This window comes from Petaurus breviceps, unplaced genomic scaffold, assembly GCF_028583685.1.
Source record: "Petaurus breviceps papuanus isolate PSGF00001 unplaced genomic scaffold, PetGlider_PUasm1.0 174, whole genome shotgun sequence".
Classification (NCBI taxonomy): Eukaryota; Metazoa; Chordata; class Mammalia; order Diprotodontia; family Petauridae; genus Petaurus; species Petaurus breviceps.
The window spans coordinates 36,472,476-36,490,657 of record NW_027185761.1 but is presented as its reverse complement, the minus strand read 5'-3'; the positions used below and the strand labels follow the sequence as shown (position 1 = coordinate 36,490,657).

At 36.3% G+C, this 18,182-nt stretch overlaps 1 pseudogene; it reads right to left on the bottom strand.

Moving 5' to 3' along the window:
- Positions 1-2,864: 2,864 nt before the first annotated feature.
- LOC138158426 (acyl-CoA-binding protein-like) lies at positions 2,865-3,468 on the bottom strand (annotated as a pseudogene).
- Positions 3,469-18,182: the final 14,714 nt, after the last annotated feature.

Below are 18,182 nucleotides of genomic sequence, written 5' to 3'. Positions count from 1 at the left end.
ACCTTGGAACTCTGGAATTTGGCTATGATATTTCTAGCAATTTACTTTTTGAGATCTTTTTTAAGAGGTGAGTGGTGAATTCTTTCAATTTCTATTTTGTCCTCTGGTTCTAGCATATGAGGGAAAATTTGCTTGAGAATTTATTTTAAGATGATTTCTACGCTCTTTTTTTTATCATGGCTGTCATGTAGTCCAATTATTTTAAAATTATCTCCCCTGGATCTATTTTCCAGGTCAGTGGTATTTCCAATGAGATATTTCACATTGCCTTCTATTTTTTCATTTGTTTGAATCTCTTTTATAATATCTTGATTTCTCATAAAGTCATTAGCTACCATTTACTCTAATCTAATTTTGAAGGAATTATTCTCTTCAGTGAGTTTTTGAAATTTCTTTTCTATCTGAGCAATTTGACTTTTAAAGCATTCTTCTCCTCATTGACTTTTTGGGCCTCTTTTGTCATTTGAGTTAGTCTATTTTTAAGGGGTTATTTTCTTCGGTATTTTTTTGGGGGGGTCTCTTCTTTAGCAGGCTGTTGACTTGCTTTTCATGATTTTCTTGCATCATTCTCATTTCTCTTCCCCAATTTTCCTCTATTTCTCATATTTGATTTTCAAAATCCTTCTTGAGCTGCTCCATGACTTGTAAGCGGTTCATATTTTTGTTGGAAGCATTTGATGAAGGAGTTTTGACTTCATCAATGTTTTGATCATTTTTGTCCTCAAAAATGATTCTATGGTCTGATTGCTCATCTTGCTCATCTTGCCAGCCAATTACTTGACTTTTGTGCTCTTTGCCACAGTAGAACTCTGCTTCCAGAGTGGAGAAAGCTTTGTCCCAAATTACTGGGGTATTTGCAAATGTTGTCCGCTCCCAGCTTGGTTCGATAGTCCTGTCCTGTCTGCCTGCCAGGCTGCCTTTAGCAGGAGATCTATTTCTCTCTGTCACTTTGTGAGATCTATAGCTCTAAAATAATTTTAGAGTCATATTTTACAGGCATTAGAGGTGTTTGGAGCAGAAGCCAAATGGATTCCCTGTTTTTACTCCACCATTTTGCCTCATCCCCCTCCATCCATGTTTTCTTTAGGATTAGATTATGTAGTTTAAAATTAATTCTTAATCAACCTTTCCACTGCTCTTTATTGAATGTAATTTTATTGCATTATGATCTGAAAATAATATATTTAATATTTCTGACTTTCTAAATTCAATTTTGAGGTTTTATGCCATGATCAATTTTTTTGTGTGTAGATACCATGTGATACTAAGGAACAAAAAAACATATTCTTTTCTTTTCCCATTCAGTTTTTCCAAAGATCTGTTTAATCTAACTTTTTAAAAAATATTCTATTTACTTCCTTATTATTTGCTATCTATTGCTTCTTGTAACTCACCTAAGTTCTCCTTTAAGAATGTGGATGCTATATTAATCAGTGCATATATATTTAGTATTGTTATTACTTCATTGTTTTTGGTACCTTTCACCAAGATGTAATTTCCTTTCAATCTCTTTTATCTCTTTTAATTAGGTCTATTTTTCCTTTTAATTTGTCTAAGATCAGGACTTCTACTTTTTTTTTACTTGAGCTGAAGCATAATAATTTCTGCTTCAGCCCTTTGCCTTTATTCTGTGTGCATCTCTCTGTTTTAAGTGTGTTTCTTGTAAATAGCATATTTTTTTTTGAGCCACTCTGCTATCCACTTTCATTTTATGGGAGAGCTCATTCCATTCACATTCATAGTTATGATTACTAACTGTGTATTACCTTCCATCCATTTTTTCCCCTCCTGTTTGCCCTCTTCTTTCAACTTTTCCTTCCTTGCCACTGTTTTCTTTTCATCTACCTCCTCCCCCACTCTTACCTCCCTTCTATCAGTCCCTCACCTTTCCTTAATTTCCTCTCTTCTTACTTCCCTCTCAGATAAGTAGATTCATATATTCATCTGATTGTGTATATTATTCCCTCTTTAATCCAATACTGATGACAGTGAAGTTCAAGTGATGGCTATCACCCACACTCCCATCTTCTCCTGCACTGTAAGAGATCTTGCACACCTCTTCATGGGCATAATTTACCCCATTCTACCTCTCCCTTCCTTCATCACCCAGAGTAACTCCTCTTTGTCATCCACTTGCTATTTTTATGTCATTCCCTCAAACTCTCCTTATATCCATATCCTTGTCTCTCTCTCTCTCTCTCTCTCTCTCTATCTCTCTCTCTGTCTCTATATATTTATATATATATATATGTATATATTCCTTCTAGTAATACTAGTGATAGCTTTTTGTAAAGGATTATAATTTTCTTCCTCACATGCATTGATGTAAACAGTTTAGGTCTTTTGAATCCCTTTTTTTCTTTTTCCGTCTTAGATTTCTCTTGGTCTTGATATTGGAGGTTAAATTTTTGACTCAATTCTGGTCTCTTTACATAAACTTGAAATCCTATTTCATTGAATGACCATTTTTTCCTCTTTGAAATATTAAGCTTAATTTTGCTGGATAGGTGATTCTTGGTTGCATTGCTCTTTTGCCTTCTGGAATATCATGTTCTATGACTTCTGATACTTTAATGTTGCAACTGGTAAGTCCTGTGTATTCATGATTGTGGTTCCCCAATATTTGAATTGTTTCTTTCTGGTCACTTGCAGTAATATTTTCCTTGACCTCATAGTTCTGAAGTTTGGCTATAATGTCCCTTGGAGATTTTACTTTGAGATCTCTTTCCTGAGGGGATTGGTAGATTCTTTCAAAGCTTATTTTGACTCTGGTTCTGGAACATTAGGGCAGTTTTCCTTGATAATTTCTTGAAAGAAGTTGTCAAGTTCTTTCTTTTGATTCATAATTTCAGATAGTTTAATGATTATTATTTTTTAAGTAACAAATGCACTTTATTGATTTACAGATTAAAGAAAGCTACTGAGCCAAGATTAATAACTGCATTGTTCTCCCATTCAACAGCTATGTAACCTGATAGGCCTAGAGTAGCCATGCCAACTCTTACTCCAGCACTTTAAATGGAATTGACATTGATAACAGGATTAGTAAATCAAAGCATTATTTTAGTTTAGTTTTTAAGTGCATGCCTGATGTCTGAATCCAATTTCTTTTATATTCCATATTTTCCTTCTAGTTCTTCCACTTTTGCAATATAAGCTTTCTTGGAATCTTCTTTGGATTTCCCTTTTAAAGAGTTCCAGGCATACTACTTAGCCATGCCTTTGAAGTCTATCATTCCTGGACGATCTACATTTACATGTCCAACTGTGGCTTTTTCATAGTGGCTATAGATAAACAACATCTCCTGGTCATCTGGTTTGGACTTCAGGTTTTTGACTTCTTCTGCAACTCTGTTAAATTCATCCTGAGACATGCTGCCAGGTTGAACAGGGCAGGGGGGATCAAAAGAGAGCTTCCACCTAACTCCTGCGTGCTAAACAAAAGCAGGCTGGGTTAAGCCCACTCCTACTCTCTGGCCCAACTCCTAGTTCAACGATTCCTACAGTCTCTCCTGCATCTATTTTCTAGGTCAGTTGTTTATTGAATGAAATATTTTATATTTTCTTCTTTTTTTCCATTCTGCTGAATTTCTTTGATTGATATTTGATGTGTCATTCATGAGACATCATGATCAAATTGATATTTGATGTCTCATTAGCTTCCACTTGCCGAATTCTAACTTTGAAGGAGTTGTTCTTGTTTTTTCCTCCTTAGTTAGCTTTTGTAACTCCTCCACCATTTGACCAATTGCACTTTTTAAGGAAATGTTTTCTTCAGTGAATTTTTATCTCCTTTTTCATTTGACCAGTTCTACTTTTAAAGCCGTTTTCCAAACAGTTGAGTCTTCTTTTCTTAATTCTCTTGCATCACTCTCATTTCTTTGCCCATTGTTTTCTGCCTCTCTTATGAATTTGGTCCCCTTTTTGAGCTCTTCTTTGAGTTTTCTTTGTTTTCTGGACTTGAGACTGCTTCCCATTTTACTTCGGTGTCTTGCCCATAGACATTTTGACATTGTTGTCCTTTTCTGAGTTTGTGTCTTTATCTTCCATGCCACCATAAATACTTTCTATGGCCAGATTGGTTCTTGTTGTGTTTGCTATTTTTTGCTCATCTTTTTGCCATTTTTCCTTTTTGTTTAATTTTGAGCTCTGCTCCTGGAGTGGAAGGGGCCCTTTCTCAGGCTTCTTGGGCCAGAGGCTGCAGTCCCAGGCTATTTGCCTGGTGCTTTACTGATTTTACCATGAGGCTCATGTGTGGTGCTTCAGTGAAGGGTTGAGATGGGGTAGCCAGTGCTACTGGAGGCTAGAGAGGTCTGGCAGCCAGGGTCCCAGTGCTGCTGAAACCAGAGATATGTTCTGCATTGACTTCAGCCTATTTCCTTAAGATACAATGAAGTAAGTCATGGTTTGGGGGCTGGCATATGCTTGTACACTCAGAGCTAAGCTGAAGTATGTGCTGGTCTGGCTGCTGGAAGATGTCCATTCTGCTGGCTATGCTGAAGCATGTATGGGGTCTTGGTGTTAGTGTTTGCCTGATCAAATACATTGGGGCTCAAGATCTACCATTGATTTGCTGAGGTGGGGTTTGCTGTTGTTTTGCTGGGATGCTTCCTTTCCTGGGTGGGCTGTCTTCCCCTTTTACCAAAGTGCAACAGACCTCTCCTGCCAACCTCCCACATTTCTTGAGGTAAAAGATTTCTTGAAGTAAAAGAAGTAAACACTGGTATTCTGAGAAGGAAAACAATAACAATTACAGAAGCAACAGTAATGGCAATAAAAACCACAATAACAAGCAAACAACAACCACAAACAAGCAAACAAAAAATTAATCAATGATAACAGGATTTAATGTTAAAAATGCAACCTCTTACTCAAAAATAAAATTGAGTACAGATTTACATTTTCAAATTCTCCTTAAGTGTTCTGATTAGATGTTCAAAGCTCATCTGGCCATTTTTTTCCTGGTTCTGCATCAAAATGAATGATAATTAACAAGGAAGATAATGTTCTTCTCCCTTTGGTCCTCTCCACACATATATCAAAGGTCTTTCATTCTAAGGTTGATATAAACAGTAGGGTGACTGGGAGCCAGGGAGGCTAAAAGCACATTAGGTGTAGAACAATAGTATAGTTAATTAGCATATCTTTTAATATGTTGTATTGATGTGATTACACAAACACTTTTTTTTTTTCCTTTTGGAGGGCAATTGGGGTTAAGTAACTTGCCCAAGTTTACATGGCTGTTGTGTGTGTGGGTGTGTGGGGGGGGTGTGGGTGTGTGTGGGTGTTAAGTGTCTGAGGCCGGAACCGAAGGCAGGTCCTCCTGACTTTAGGGCCGGCACTTTACTCATTGCGCCACCTAGCCACCCCCTACACAAATACTTTTATGTGTATCTAAAATTTCCTTGCTGTTTCCTAAATAAATGTTTTTGGCACCATATCCAAACTTTAATTTCTACAGATGTATCTGAGTACCTACTAGGTGTTATATGTACTACGATTCTTATGATTGTTCTGGAGAGAGCATCCTTACACATTTTTGGTGGGTCATCACTTCTTTCCACTCTATTTCTCAGAATGAAGTGGCATCTGTGCTCTACATCACCAGTCTTTAATGGACTTATGTTCACTCATACTTCATTATCAAGCTGCAGCTCAAAATCACAATTACACTTTGATGGCATAATCAGTAGGCATTCTGCTGAAGCAAATTTTCTTAGTATACAATTAAGTGAACTAGAAAATGTATATTTTTTCCCCTAAAGACATAGTCATAGAAGCATTGATTTAGAACTGGAGCAGACCGTTTTAACCTACTTGTTTTAATTGCAACATAACCTGAGTGTACTCACAAGTTAAAATACAAATGATTATTGGATACTCCCTCCCAGTCATATCATCACAATGCTGCCTCCATCCATGGGCACACTGTCTGTTTCCACCTTCCTCTTATACGTTGTCTTCCCCCATTAGAATATAACTTATTCAAGGGGAGGAGCTATCTTATTTTATCATTGCTTTATCCCCATACTTACTATTATGCCTGACACACATAGAAAACATTTCATAAATTATCTTTCTCTCTTTCTATCCATCTTTCCAACCCTCTGTCCATTTGTCTGTCTGTCTAACTACCTTGTCAAATCTACATGGACTGAATAATGTAGTTTTGCACTATGATAGAAAGTACAATGACCTTGCATTAAATCTACAAATTCTCTACTCCACCTCATACTCATTTTCTTTCAAATTTCTCTAGTTTGGTTAAGTGCAAATAAAATACTTCAAAACAGTTTCATACCCTTAAATCAGTCTTTCCTCTTTCATTTCCTTCACCCTAAATTTTCAATCTTTTGCCAGATCTTGTCAATTCTATCTCTACTATGTCTCTCATTTGTCTTCTTCTCCTTTTTACTCAAAATGTCACTGCCCTAATACAAACCTTAATCATCTGTAATCCATGGTATTATATCACCCCGTACCCCCACCCCCATTCATCTTACCTCCTTCCAGTTTCTCCACTTTACAATTGATCCACAATATAATTGCCAAATGGATTTTCCGAAGGCAAAAGGTCTGACTATATTTTCCTCTTCTCAGAAATCTTTAAAGACTCCCAGTTGTTTTTAGCATACCACAAGAAATCCTTAATCTATTATATATATATGTATATGTATATGTATATCTATATCTATCTATCTATCTATCTATCTATCTATCTATCTATCTATCTATCTACAGCTACACACAATCTGGTCTCCACTTAGATTGCACACTTGTGGGCATATTTCATCTTGGTCCCCTTTATGAACTTTAAATTCAAGTTATCTGGTTACATGTCATTCCCAAGTTTACCAATCCACCAGTCCTCTCAGGGTCTTCATAGGTGTGAGTGAAGGAAAGGGGCATAATCATTTATACAGTACTTTCTATGTGCTGAGCACTGTGTTAAGCAAATTATATTTTAAAAGTTGATCCTCACACAATTCTGTGAGGTAGGTGCCGTTATCCCCATATTATAGTTGAAAAAAAATGAGGGAAATTGAGGCCGTGACTTTTCCAAGGTCATACAGCTAGAAAGTGTCAAGCCAAATTTAACCTTAGGTCTCCCAGATGCCAGGCTCAGAGCTCTATTCAATGAACCACCAAATTGTGAGGAATTGGGAATGGGAATATTGAGTGAAGTATAGTATATGTTTTTAATAATTCATCACTCTACCTTGAAGGCAGATGAAAAATTGCTATGGACAAACTCTGAATAAGGAATTCAAGTAGATTTTGTGACATCCTTATGAATGAAAGGAAAACATTCTTTTTCAAAGATATTGGACAGCTGTATACTGAAGTATCACAGGTGAAAAGAGATTGGATTTTCATAATTGTACTTTAAAGTCAAAAGTAGACATTTACAAAGAATACAGATATGAAAAAATATGCATTCTTTGTGTCAGGAGTTAGGTGAGATTAAGAAATCAAAGAGTTCTGCTTTTTTCCCCTTTTTAACTCACATCCCTAAAAAAGACTCTTTCACTTTATTCCTAATATTATAATAGCTTGATCACAATCAAAGACCTTTTACTTTGCCACCTAAGTATATGTATATATGTATGTCTGTATTATGTATGTATGTGTATGCATGTATCTATCTCTCTGTCTATCTATCTAGCATATTATGGATATATATCTACAGGTATATGCATAAAATATATTGCTTTATTTAAGATTGATCAGGGAATACATTATTGTTGATTTCTAGTATATTTGTGAAAGTCCCATTGGAAAATTATTATAAATTTCATAAACACATATTTTAATCATTGAATTTTTTAAATACTATGAATAGTTTATTCAAGAACATTGTGATAATTTCTTATGTCAAAGGCACTGGTATAATATTTCTGTTTAGTTACAGGATAATAGCAATGGTGAAAACATTGATGATACAGCTCATAGTTTGCTTCTCCCATCTTACAGTACAGGTTCCATCAGATGTGGTATCCCCCAAAACATGAGCTGGCTGTGTGTAAACCAGATCCATTCTCCTGCATCACTGCACAAGCAACTACTTATTGATATATCTTCCCTAACTTTACCAAATGTGTTAAGGACTGTTCCACTATAGCTGATCCATTGGTTGACATTCTTCTGATTATAATCCACACTGCCCAATATAGCATCTGTATATGCTTTCACATATACTTTTTCACATACTTCTACTATTTCTTTTTGTGTGCTTCATCAGCATTGAAGCCAATCTCTTAGTGGTGGGGCTGATATTCCTTCATGGTGGTGGCCGCTCTTCCTGAGGGCCAATCGATGAATTTTTTTTTTTTTTGGAAATATTTTGAAACTGTCAGTTAAAACCTTATGAAATGTCTTTTTAAAAATAAGACATGCACTGTAATCCATGGATTAAACTCTAGGGATATCAGCAAACAGAATATTGGTCACAAGTGGGAAAATCAAAGACTTTTAGTGCTGGAGTGAAACAGAATTATTTTGTTCAAAAGGGAGAAAGTTCATAAAATTTGAAGCCTTTCTATGATGTCATTAAATGCTTGAGGGGAAAGATATTGGTCCACATGGCTGAGGATATTTTCTCAGTCAGTCAATAAACATTTATTATCAGTTATGTGCCAGGCACTGAGCTAAGCATATAGCATACATCTCTCCCCACCTCCACTTCCATTTCTATCTTTTCATCTCTATATATGCTTTTACTTTTACTTTGCCCTCAAATCTATCCTAACTTTATCCTGGGTCTAAATGTCCTTTGAGGATTTTAAAAGATGTTTTATTGTTATATAAAGAAGATAGGAATTCATAGTATCTAAGAGTTTTTTTTAATTAAATTTTCCATCTTTTCTTGAATTCTATTTGACTCTGTGAATGTTTGAATGGATAATTTCTTTATCTTGAGATTGTCATATTTTTTCAATGCTAATTCCATAGAGAAATGAATAAAATCCTAATGGATGTCAGATATTCTGAAAGGTTAATCTCAGGTAGCAAGACAGGGACATAGGTCACTATTGACTATGTGGTAATGCAGTTAATTTGGATTGGCCTATATGCAGTTCAGCTTGTCATTATTGCGGCTAGTTTCTGATCTTTTCTACCTTGTCCTTAGGACTTCTCAGTATTGATTCTTACTTTGAAATGCTTTGTTTTGGGTTTCTCCTCTCATCTTCCTCTAAACCACTATTTTTTTTTCAAAAAGTCATCATTAGAGGAAAATGTAACTAGGAAGATTTGATTTCAATTTTACATATTTAGATAACTGATTTTTTTCAAACTAATCAAGGCATTCAGCTATGAACATTTTTTTTGAAAGAGATGATTTAAGGACTATCTTCAATGAAAGGGATTGCCAGCATTTTTGGTAAAAAAAAAATATATATATATATATATATATATATATATATATATATACACACACCCAGCTATGGGTAAGAGTTATAGGGAAGTTATCTGTAATTTCATTGGTAAAGGCAATTCCTAGATGAAGAACTTGTTGTTTGGCAACTTCTCTGCCATAATTTGGACTTGAATTAGGGTCTGCCTGGCTCTGAAGTAAATTCTCTCTTATGTTTTGATGCCTCTTGCAGTGGAATGAATTGGAGAATTATAATAAATGAATAAGGGGTGTCTAGGTGGCACAGTGAGTAAAGTGCTGGCCCCAGAGTCAGGAGAACCTGAGTTTGGTTCTGGCTTCAGACACTTAACACCCACCCCTCACACACACACATGCACACAAAACCAAAAAACAAACAAACAAAAAAACTAGCTCTGTAACTAACCCCAATTGCCCTCCAAAAAGAAAAAAAAATGAATAAAATGGATTCTCATCAAAACCATAAGGAAATTAGGAATGGAGAGAAACATGTAGAAAATTGAGTGCACCTCATGACGTAGCATCAATATAGGCAGAATCAAGAGAACAATGCAGAAAATGACTAAAATCAAGTAAAAAAAAGAAAGCATAAAATGGATTGAGATTCTGAGTAAATGATCTTACCAATTGTTTCTCTAGAAAACAGATGCGGAATCACAGTCTTCCTCAGACAGAACGCTAGGGGACTAGGAGTGTGGGATGTGGCATTTCTATCAGTTATTGTATTGTGTGAGTTATTTTTCTTTGTTATAAGACAAGGCTCATTTAGTGGTATGTGTGTAGGGGAGTAGGAATGATAGTATGTCCAAAAAGGATTGTGATATAAAATAAGTAATAGACTTACTGAAATTTATTACAAAGTAAACACAAGAAAATTAAAGACCTCACCAGAGAAGGTTATTTCTATATATTTCCCTACAAGAAATGGATTGCACTTATTTTTAAATTGCTCCTCCATGAAAAAGATTTGTAACCTTCTAATAGCAGGATGCAACAAACATGAATATTTCAGCACAAAATAGATTTTGTTGTAATTATCTTAATAATTGCCATCTTCTCTTGCTTTATCTTTGCTGAGACTTGACCATTACATTCCACTGGCTTTTACTAAGCTGTTTGGAGCATCATTAACATTATGGAACATGCTTTAACCTTCTTGTAATTTATTTTAGTCAAAGGAAGATCAATTACACTTTGAAAACACTGTTCACGTTGTTACAGACCTTACAATCAATTGGAGCAGGGAGGATGTAGATTCATTATTTTTAAATAGAGGTTGGATCTCTAGTGATGATAAAGGCTTTATTCAGAATAAAATCCCACATTCATTTCCATTTTTTCACCTACAAGTGACTTGTATAACTCAATATTTTACCTTGCTTCCAATATTTAAAATATTAATGATTTGAGGTTGACCAGTGAAGAGATTACTGCTAATTTTTAATGTACCTTGATTGTGATAATTCCATGAGAAAATGATTATTCTATAAGCACATATTTCAATCATGTATTAATCTATTGAAAGCATTTTACAACTGTTGGTTTAAGCATTGCGAAATGTCCAGTAAAGAAATAATATACCCACTACTGCCTGGAATGAAGTGTAGGGATGTTCACCAAGCAGAATGTTGGCCGCATCTTAGAAAACCAAGGACTTTGAGTGTAAGAATAAAATACTACTTTTTAATGTAGAAAGAGAAATGTTTAAGAAGTTTGAGAACTTCTTATGAAAATTTTTTAAATCCTTGAGGAGGAAGTTGTTGCTTCACAATATGGTGATTAAAAAAAAAACTGTCATTAAACACTTATTAAACCCCAGCTGTGTTCCAGGCACTAGGAATGCAAAAAGAGGCAAAAGACAGTTCCTGCACTCCTGCAGCTCACAATATAAGGAAGGAGGAATTAAGTATGCAGATCAGTACAAAGAAGCTATGTAATACCAGCTATATATAAGCTATATACCAGGAGAGAGTTAATAGAAGGTAATAGGATTAAGGTTTCCTGTGAAAGATAGGATTTTAGTTCAGACTTAAGGGTGTTCAGTAGGTGGAGACAAGGAGGGAGGGTTTTATTGCCATTAAACAATGTGTGGATTGTTTGTGTTCTTCTATATTTAGATTATTTTCTACTTACAAGTTATTTTAGCACATCCATCTAACTCTGTTCTAACTCTATATTTTTACCACTCTTTGAGAAATATGATCTAAATTTCATTTATTTAAAAACATTTTATTTGCAAGGCAATTGGGGCTAAGTGACTTGTCCAAGGTCACATGGCTAGCTTTTGTGTTAAGTGTCTGAGGCCAGATTTGAAGTCAGATCCTCCTGACTCCAGGACCAGTGCTCTACTCACTGTGTAAATTTTATTTAACTTCAGGATGATATACATATTCCTAATGCTAAGAAAGATGGCCATTTTTGTTCTTCACTACCACTATCTTGCTACCATCTTCACTATTGCTATCACCATCTTCTTCCATATCATCTTCCATAAATACAATGAACAATATTGATGTAACACTTAATTGTTTGTAAATCACTTTACAAATATTATTAAAGTTTTCTTCACAATAGCCTATGATGTTAGCATTTAAAGTTATTATTCATTCCATTTTACATATGAGCAACTAAGGTTCACAAAAGTAAATTGACTTGCTGGTGGTCATATGACTCAGATGGTTTGTAAAGTGCTTTGTCATGTGCTTATACTATGTCTGTACCTTTCCTATTTTTTTCCATTATATAAAGATTCTTGATTTAGATATATCCAAATAATTGTTAGGAAGCATTTTATTCAAATCTTTAAAGAGTTTCTTTGATAATTTGATATCTAGAGCACGATACTTATAGTTATTTTGATGGTATCATCATTTTATATTGACTTCTTTATTTAGTATTTTATTTTCCCCAGTTACATGTAAAAAAATTACGTTCATTTTTAAACCTTTAACTTCCAAATTCTCTCCCTCCCTACATGCCCTCAACGTCCTGGAGAAGGCAAGTGATTGCATTTAGGTTATGTACATGTAGTTGTGCAAAACATATCCATAATAGTCATGTTATAGAAGAAAACATAGACAAAAAAAAAGCCTCAATGAAAATAATAAAGAAAAAAGTGTGCTTCAATCTGTATTCAGATACCGTCAGTTCTTTCTCTGGGCATGGATAGTATATTTCTTCATAAGTCCTTAGATTTGTCTTGGACCATTGTATTGATGAGAATAACTAAGTCATTGACATTTGATCATCTTAACAACATTGCTATTACTTTTTACACAAGACAATTCACTTTGTATCAGCCCATGCAAGTCTTTCCAGGTTTTTTTCTGAGAACATTCCACTCATCATTTCTTATTAAACAATAGTGTTCCATCATAGTCACATGCCACAACTTGTTCAGCCATTCCCCAATTGATGGGCATCCCCTTAATTTCCAATTCTTTAGGCCCAGAAAAAGAGCTGCTATAAATATTTCTGTATATATAGATCTTTTCCTTTTTTTTTTTTTTTTGCTTTTTGGAGGGCAATTGGGGTTAAACAACTTGCCCAAGGTCACATGGCTAGTTTTTGTGTGTGTGTGTTAAGTGTCTGAGGCTGGATTTGAACTTAGATCTTCCTGACTCCAGGACCTGTGCTCTATTCACTGCGCAACCTAGCCTCCCCATTCCCTTCTTTTTTAAAAAATGTTTTTGGGGAAACAGACCTAGCAGTGGTATTGCTAGTCATGTTTGGTTTCATAGCCATTTGGACATACTTCCAAACTGCTGTACATAATGGTTGCATCAGTTCACAAGCCCACCAACAGTGCATTAATGTCTCATTTTCCCAAAATCCTCTCCAACAGTTGTCATTTACATTTTCTGTTCTATTAGACATTATAATAGGTATGAGGTAGTACCTCAGAGTTATATTAATTTGCATTTCTCTGGTCAATAACCAATTAGATTATTTTTATATTGCTATAGATAGCTTTGATTACTTCATCTGAAAACTGATCATATTTTTTGATCATTTATCAATTGGAGAATGGGTGGAGGGGGAGAAGGAGACGGAGATAAAACAATTTCATTCATAAAATAGAAAACAAAAAGAAGATTGCATATTAAATAATAGATTTCTCTTCCATGCCACACATTTAAAACAAGAATAACAAAAACTCTATGATAGATCCCATTACTTCTAAAACTGTCCTGTCTCTCTATGCTTCATTCTGAATTTTGTTCTGTACTTTTTTAAAAAATTAAATCTCTATTACCATAACTCCACCATCCCTCCTCCACCATCCCTCCTCACTCCCCAAAAATGAAAAAAAAAAAAGACAAGCAAAACAAAATTGGCAAGCAGCCATATCTTAATATCTCTGCTTCCTCATATAGGTGGAGTCCATTACTGTTCTGTCAGAAGGTGGATAAAATGTTTCATTCAATGTCCTTTGAAGACTCTGTGTGTGTGTGTGTGTGTGTGTGTGTGTGTGTCTTTAATAACTGTCCAAGTTGTTTTTCTTTAGAGAAATTGGTTGTATTCTTGGTTCTATTTCTATTCAATTCACATTGTATCTGGTCATTTAATATTCTCTGAAACTGTCACTTTCATCACCTCTCATATCCTGGCAGTTTCCCTTTATATTCATATACAACAGTTTGTTTAGTCATTTCCCATTTGTTGAACATCCCCATTGTTTCTTTTTTTTTCCTTTCTCCCTCTGCATTTAAATCCTTTCATTGTATCAGCAAGTTTGTTTTTCTTTTGATAATTTCTTTCCTGAGGCTATCCTCCCTCTTACACCACAACCCCCATTATTGTTTTCTTGATGACTGTGTGCCTCTTAATATTGGTTTGACCTTCCTTTATCCATTTTATTTGAGTGAGATTCACCTTATTGATGCCCACTCCATTCCCCTACTCCTTCCTTTATGATTGTACATACTTGTTTTCATATTTCCCCATTATGAAAAATGATTCCATCTTCCTCTTTCTACAATATTATATCCCTTTCATGCTCATTTTTTTCACCTCTTAAAACTTTGAAAATAGAATCAATACATTCTCTGGACCTCTAAAAACTCACTAAATAACCTTAAAAGAAATTAAGGTTCCACCCTCCCCAATCCATGTAAAAAGGGGACTCTAAACAAACTTTGGAGCTGCAGAACCCACAAAATGACACAGAGAAGCTAACCTCCCGCTGAGAACAGCCCGGCAGGCCGGCAGGAATCGGCCAGCACAGCACTCTGGGAGCCAAGCCCAGCCCCACACCGAGGCTTTAGCCCCAGGGCGGGCCTGACCAGCCACCTGCCAGAGGGACTCCAGATCAGCAGCAGCTGTGGCCCTTTGCAGATTTATCAATACATAGATGCAAAGGACAAGGTGGGAGGCCAGTGCAGTCTGGACTTTGGGACCCAGGAAGTGGGAGTGCATGGCTTTTACCCCCGGAGTGAGAAACTGCTGAGACCCCAGCACAGCCTGCCAGCGCCACGTGGCAGCTTCAGCTCCTGGCCTGCAGAGTGTAGGGGGACCAAGCACCAGTCTGAGGGGTCATCGCTCTTGCTTTAACCTGCTTGGATCTGGATTGCAGTCTAGGGTGGAGGTCCTGGGGGGGTGTCCAGCTTGCCAGAGAGTGTGGAGACCTCAGAGAGAGCACCCATCTAATACCTCCAGGAGCTGAGAAAACCCCAGCAGTTTGGGACGAAATCTCCCCTGTCTGGTGGCAGAGTCCTACTGTGGCAAAAAGCCCAAAAGTCAAATCATTGAGTGGCAAAATGAGCAGGCAAAGGAAACAAAGCAGACAGAAGATTCCAACATTACACTCCTATTTTGGGGATAAGAAGGAGCAAGGCATGGAACAGGAGGAAAACAGTGAAGTCAGAACTCCTGCACCAAAAGCTTCAAAGGAAAATACAAGCTGGTTACAGGCCATAGAGGACCTTAAGAAGCAGATAAGAGAAGTGGAGGAAAAATTCGGAAGAGAAATGAGAACAATGCAAGAAAATTATGAAATGAGAGTCAACAGCCTGACTGAAGAAAATAATACCTTAAAAAACAGACTGACTCAAATGGCAAAGGAGGCTCAAAAATGCAATGAGGAGAAGAATGCCTTAAAAAGTCGAATTTGCCAGATGGAAAAAGAATCTCAAAAGCTCACTGAGGAGAATCATTGCTTCAGAATTAGATTGGAGCAAATGGAAGCTAATGACTTTATGAGAAATCAAGATGCTGTTAAACAGATCCAAACAAATGAAAGAATAGAAGGCAATGTGAAATATCTCATGGGAAAAACCACTGACCTGGAAAATAGATCCAGGAGATATAATTTAAAAATTATTGGACTGCCTGAGAGCCATGACCAAAGTAAGAGCCTGGAAAGCATCCTCCAGGAAGTTCTCAAAGAAAACTGCCCTGATGTTTTAGAACCAGAGGGCAAAATAGAGGTTGAAAGAATCCACCGATCACCTCCTGAAAAAGATCCCAAAAAGAAAACTCCTAGGAATATTATAGCCAGGTTCCGGAATTCCCAGATTAAGGAGAGAATATTACAAGCAGCCAGGAAGAAACAATTTGAATATTGTGGAAACACAATCAGGATAACCCAGGATCTGGCAGCTTCTACACTGAGGGATCGAAGGGCCTGGAATGTGATATTCTGGAGGTCAAGGGAGCTGGGATTAAAACCAAGAGTCACCTACCCAGCAAAACTGAGTATCATGTTTCAGGGGAAAATATGTTCATTCAGTGGAATACAGGACTTTCAAGCATTCTTGCTGAAAAAACCAGAGTTGAATAGAAAATTTGACATTCAGATACAAGAAGTAAGAGAAGCATGAGAAGGTAAACAGGGGGAAAAGAAATCATAAGGAACTTATCAAAGTTGAACTATTTTTTTTTTAAAGCAATCGGGCTTGAGTGGCTTGTTCGGGGTTGCATGGCCAGTTATTGTTTCTGGGTGTGGTGCTGAGTGTCTGGGCCCGGATTTGATCCGGGTCGTCCCGGCACTGGAGCTGGTGCTCTTGCTCGCTGAGCCACCTGGCCAAAGTTGAACTATTAACATTCCTACATGGAAAAACAATAATTGTAACCTATGAAACTTTTCTCAGTAGTTGAAGGGATTAGAAATATATATATGTGTGTGTGTGTGTGTGTGTGTGTGTGTGTCTTTATATGAGGGTATGCGGGCATATGAATACATATGAGAATGTGTGTATATACTTTTACAGGTATACATAGATAGAGGGCACAGGACCAATTTAACAGGAAGGGATGATACTTAAAAGGTGAAATTAAGAGCTGAGAGGAATATAATGAGAGGAGATGGGGAGAGACAGAGTGTGGCAAACTATCTCATACAGAAGAGGCAAGGGAAAATGGTTACAATGGAGGGGAAGAATAGGAAGGCAAAAGGGAATAGGTCAACCTTATTCCTATTGAGTCTGGCTTGAGAAGGGAGGGAAATACACACTAAATAGGGGATCTCACCCTCCAGGAGAATAGGGGGGGAAGGGGATGTGAGGGGGGATGATGGAAGGGAAGGCAGGCTGGGGGGGGAGGGAAGTTGGAAGCACCCACTTTTGAAAAGGGACAGGATCAAAGTAGAGAATAGAACAAGTGTGAGGTGGGATAGGAGGGAGGGAAATATAGTCAGTCTTTTACAATACATCTACTATGTTATTGTTTTGCATTAGCCACACATGTACAACCTATACTGAACTGCTTGTCTCCCCAGTGGGGGTGGGTGGCAGGGGGGGGGAAGGGAATGAATCTGGAATTGAAAGTTTTAAAATCAAATATTCAAATATATATATGTGTGTGTGTATATATATATACATACTATTATTAATACCATCTTACATGTAATTAAGAAAAAAGATATACAGGCACTGAGGCATAGAGATCCACTGGAAAAGTTGAAATGGGTATGGGAGAAAATATGGGAGAGAGCAGATTGGAGGTGGGGATATCCTGTGGGACTGCTGTTTTGGGGGGATGGGTGGGGGAAAAACGGGGAGAAAATCTGTAACTCAAAATCTGGCGGAAATGAATGATGTAAATCAGCAGTTAATAAAGCATTTAAATTAAAAAAAAGAAATTAAGGTACTGCATGTAATATAGTACCTACTTAAAACATGTTTATTGATTGATTTATTGAAGGGATGCTTGTTTATTTTCTCCCTATGAGGAGGTAAATACTGCTTCATCAAAAAAAAAAAACAAAACAACCCTTTCAGATGACTTAAATAAATTAACCTAGAAAAGGCTTCTTTTGACTCTCTGCAGTTAAAATTTCGTACTCTGCTCTTGTCTTTTCATCATGAAAGCTTAAAGATTCTCTATTATATTAAAGGCTCTCCTTTTCACTATGTGGTTATACTGAGTTTTTCTAGGTTATTCTTAATATTGTAATACTCTATGTTTGCCTTTTAAAATATTGTATTCCTGAGATTTCCTCTCATTTTTAGAAGTTGTCAGGTCTTATAGAATTGTCATATAGCATCCAGACTGGTACCTTAGTAATTGAATTCTTGCTTTCTAGCTACTTGCAATATTTTTATTTGACATGGAAACCCCATATTTTGTCTATGAAATTCTGTGGACTCTCTTTTGGGGATTTCATGGAGGAAATGATTAGTGGATTCTTTCAGTTTTCATTTTTTACCTCTAGTTCCAATAGATCTAAGTATTATTGTTTATGATTTTTTGGAATATAACATTGAGGCTTTTCGTGTGTGTGGTGGGGGAAGTCAGAGACTTGAATATTCTTAAATTATCTCTTTTGGGACTATTTTTCAGATTTTTT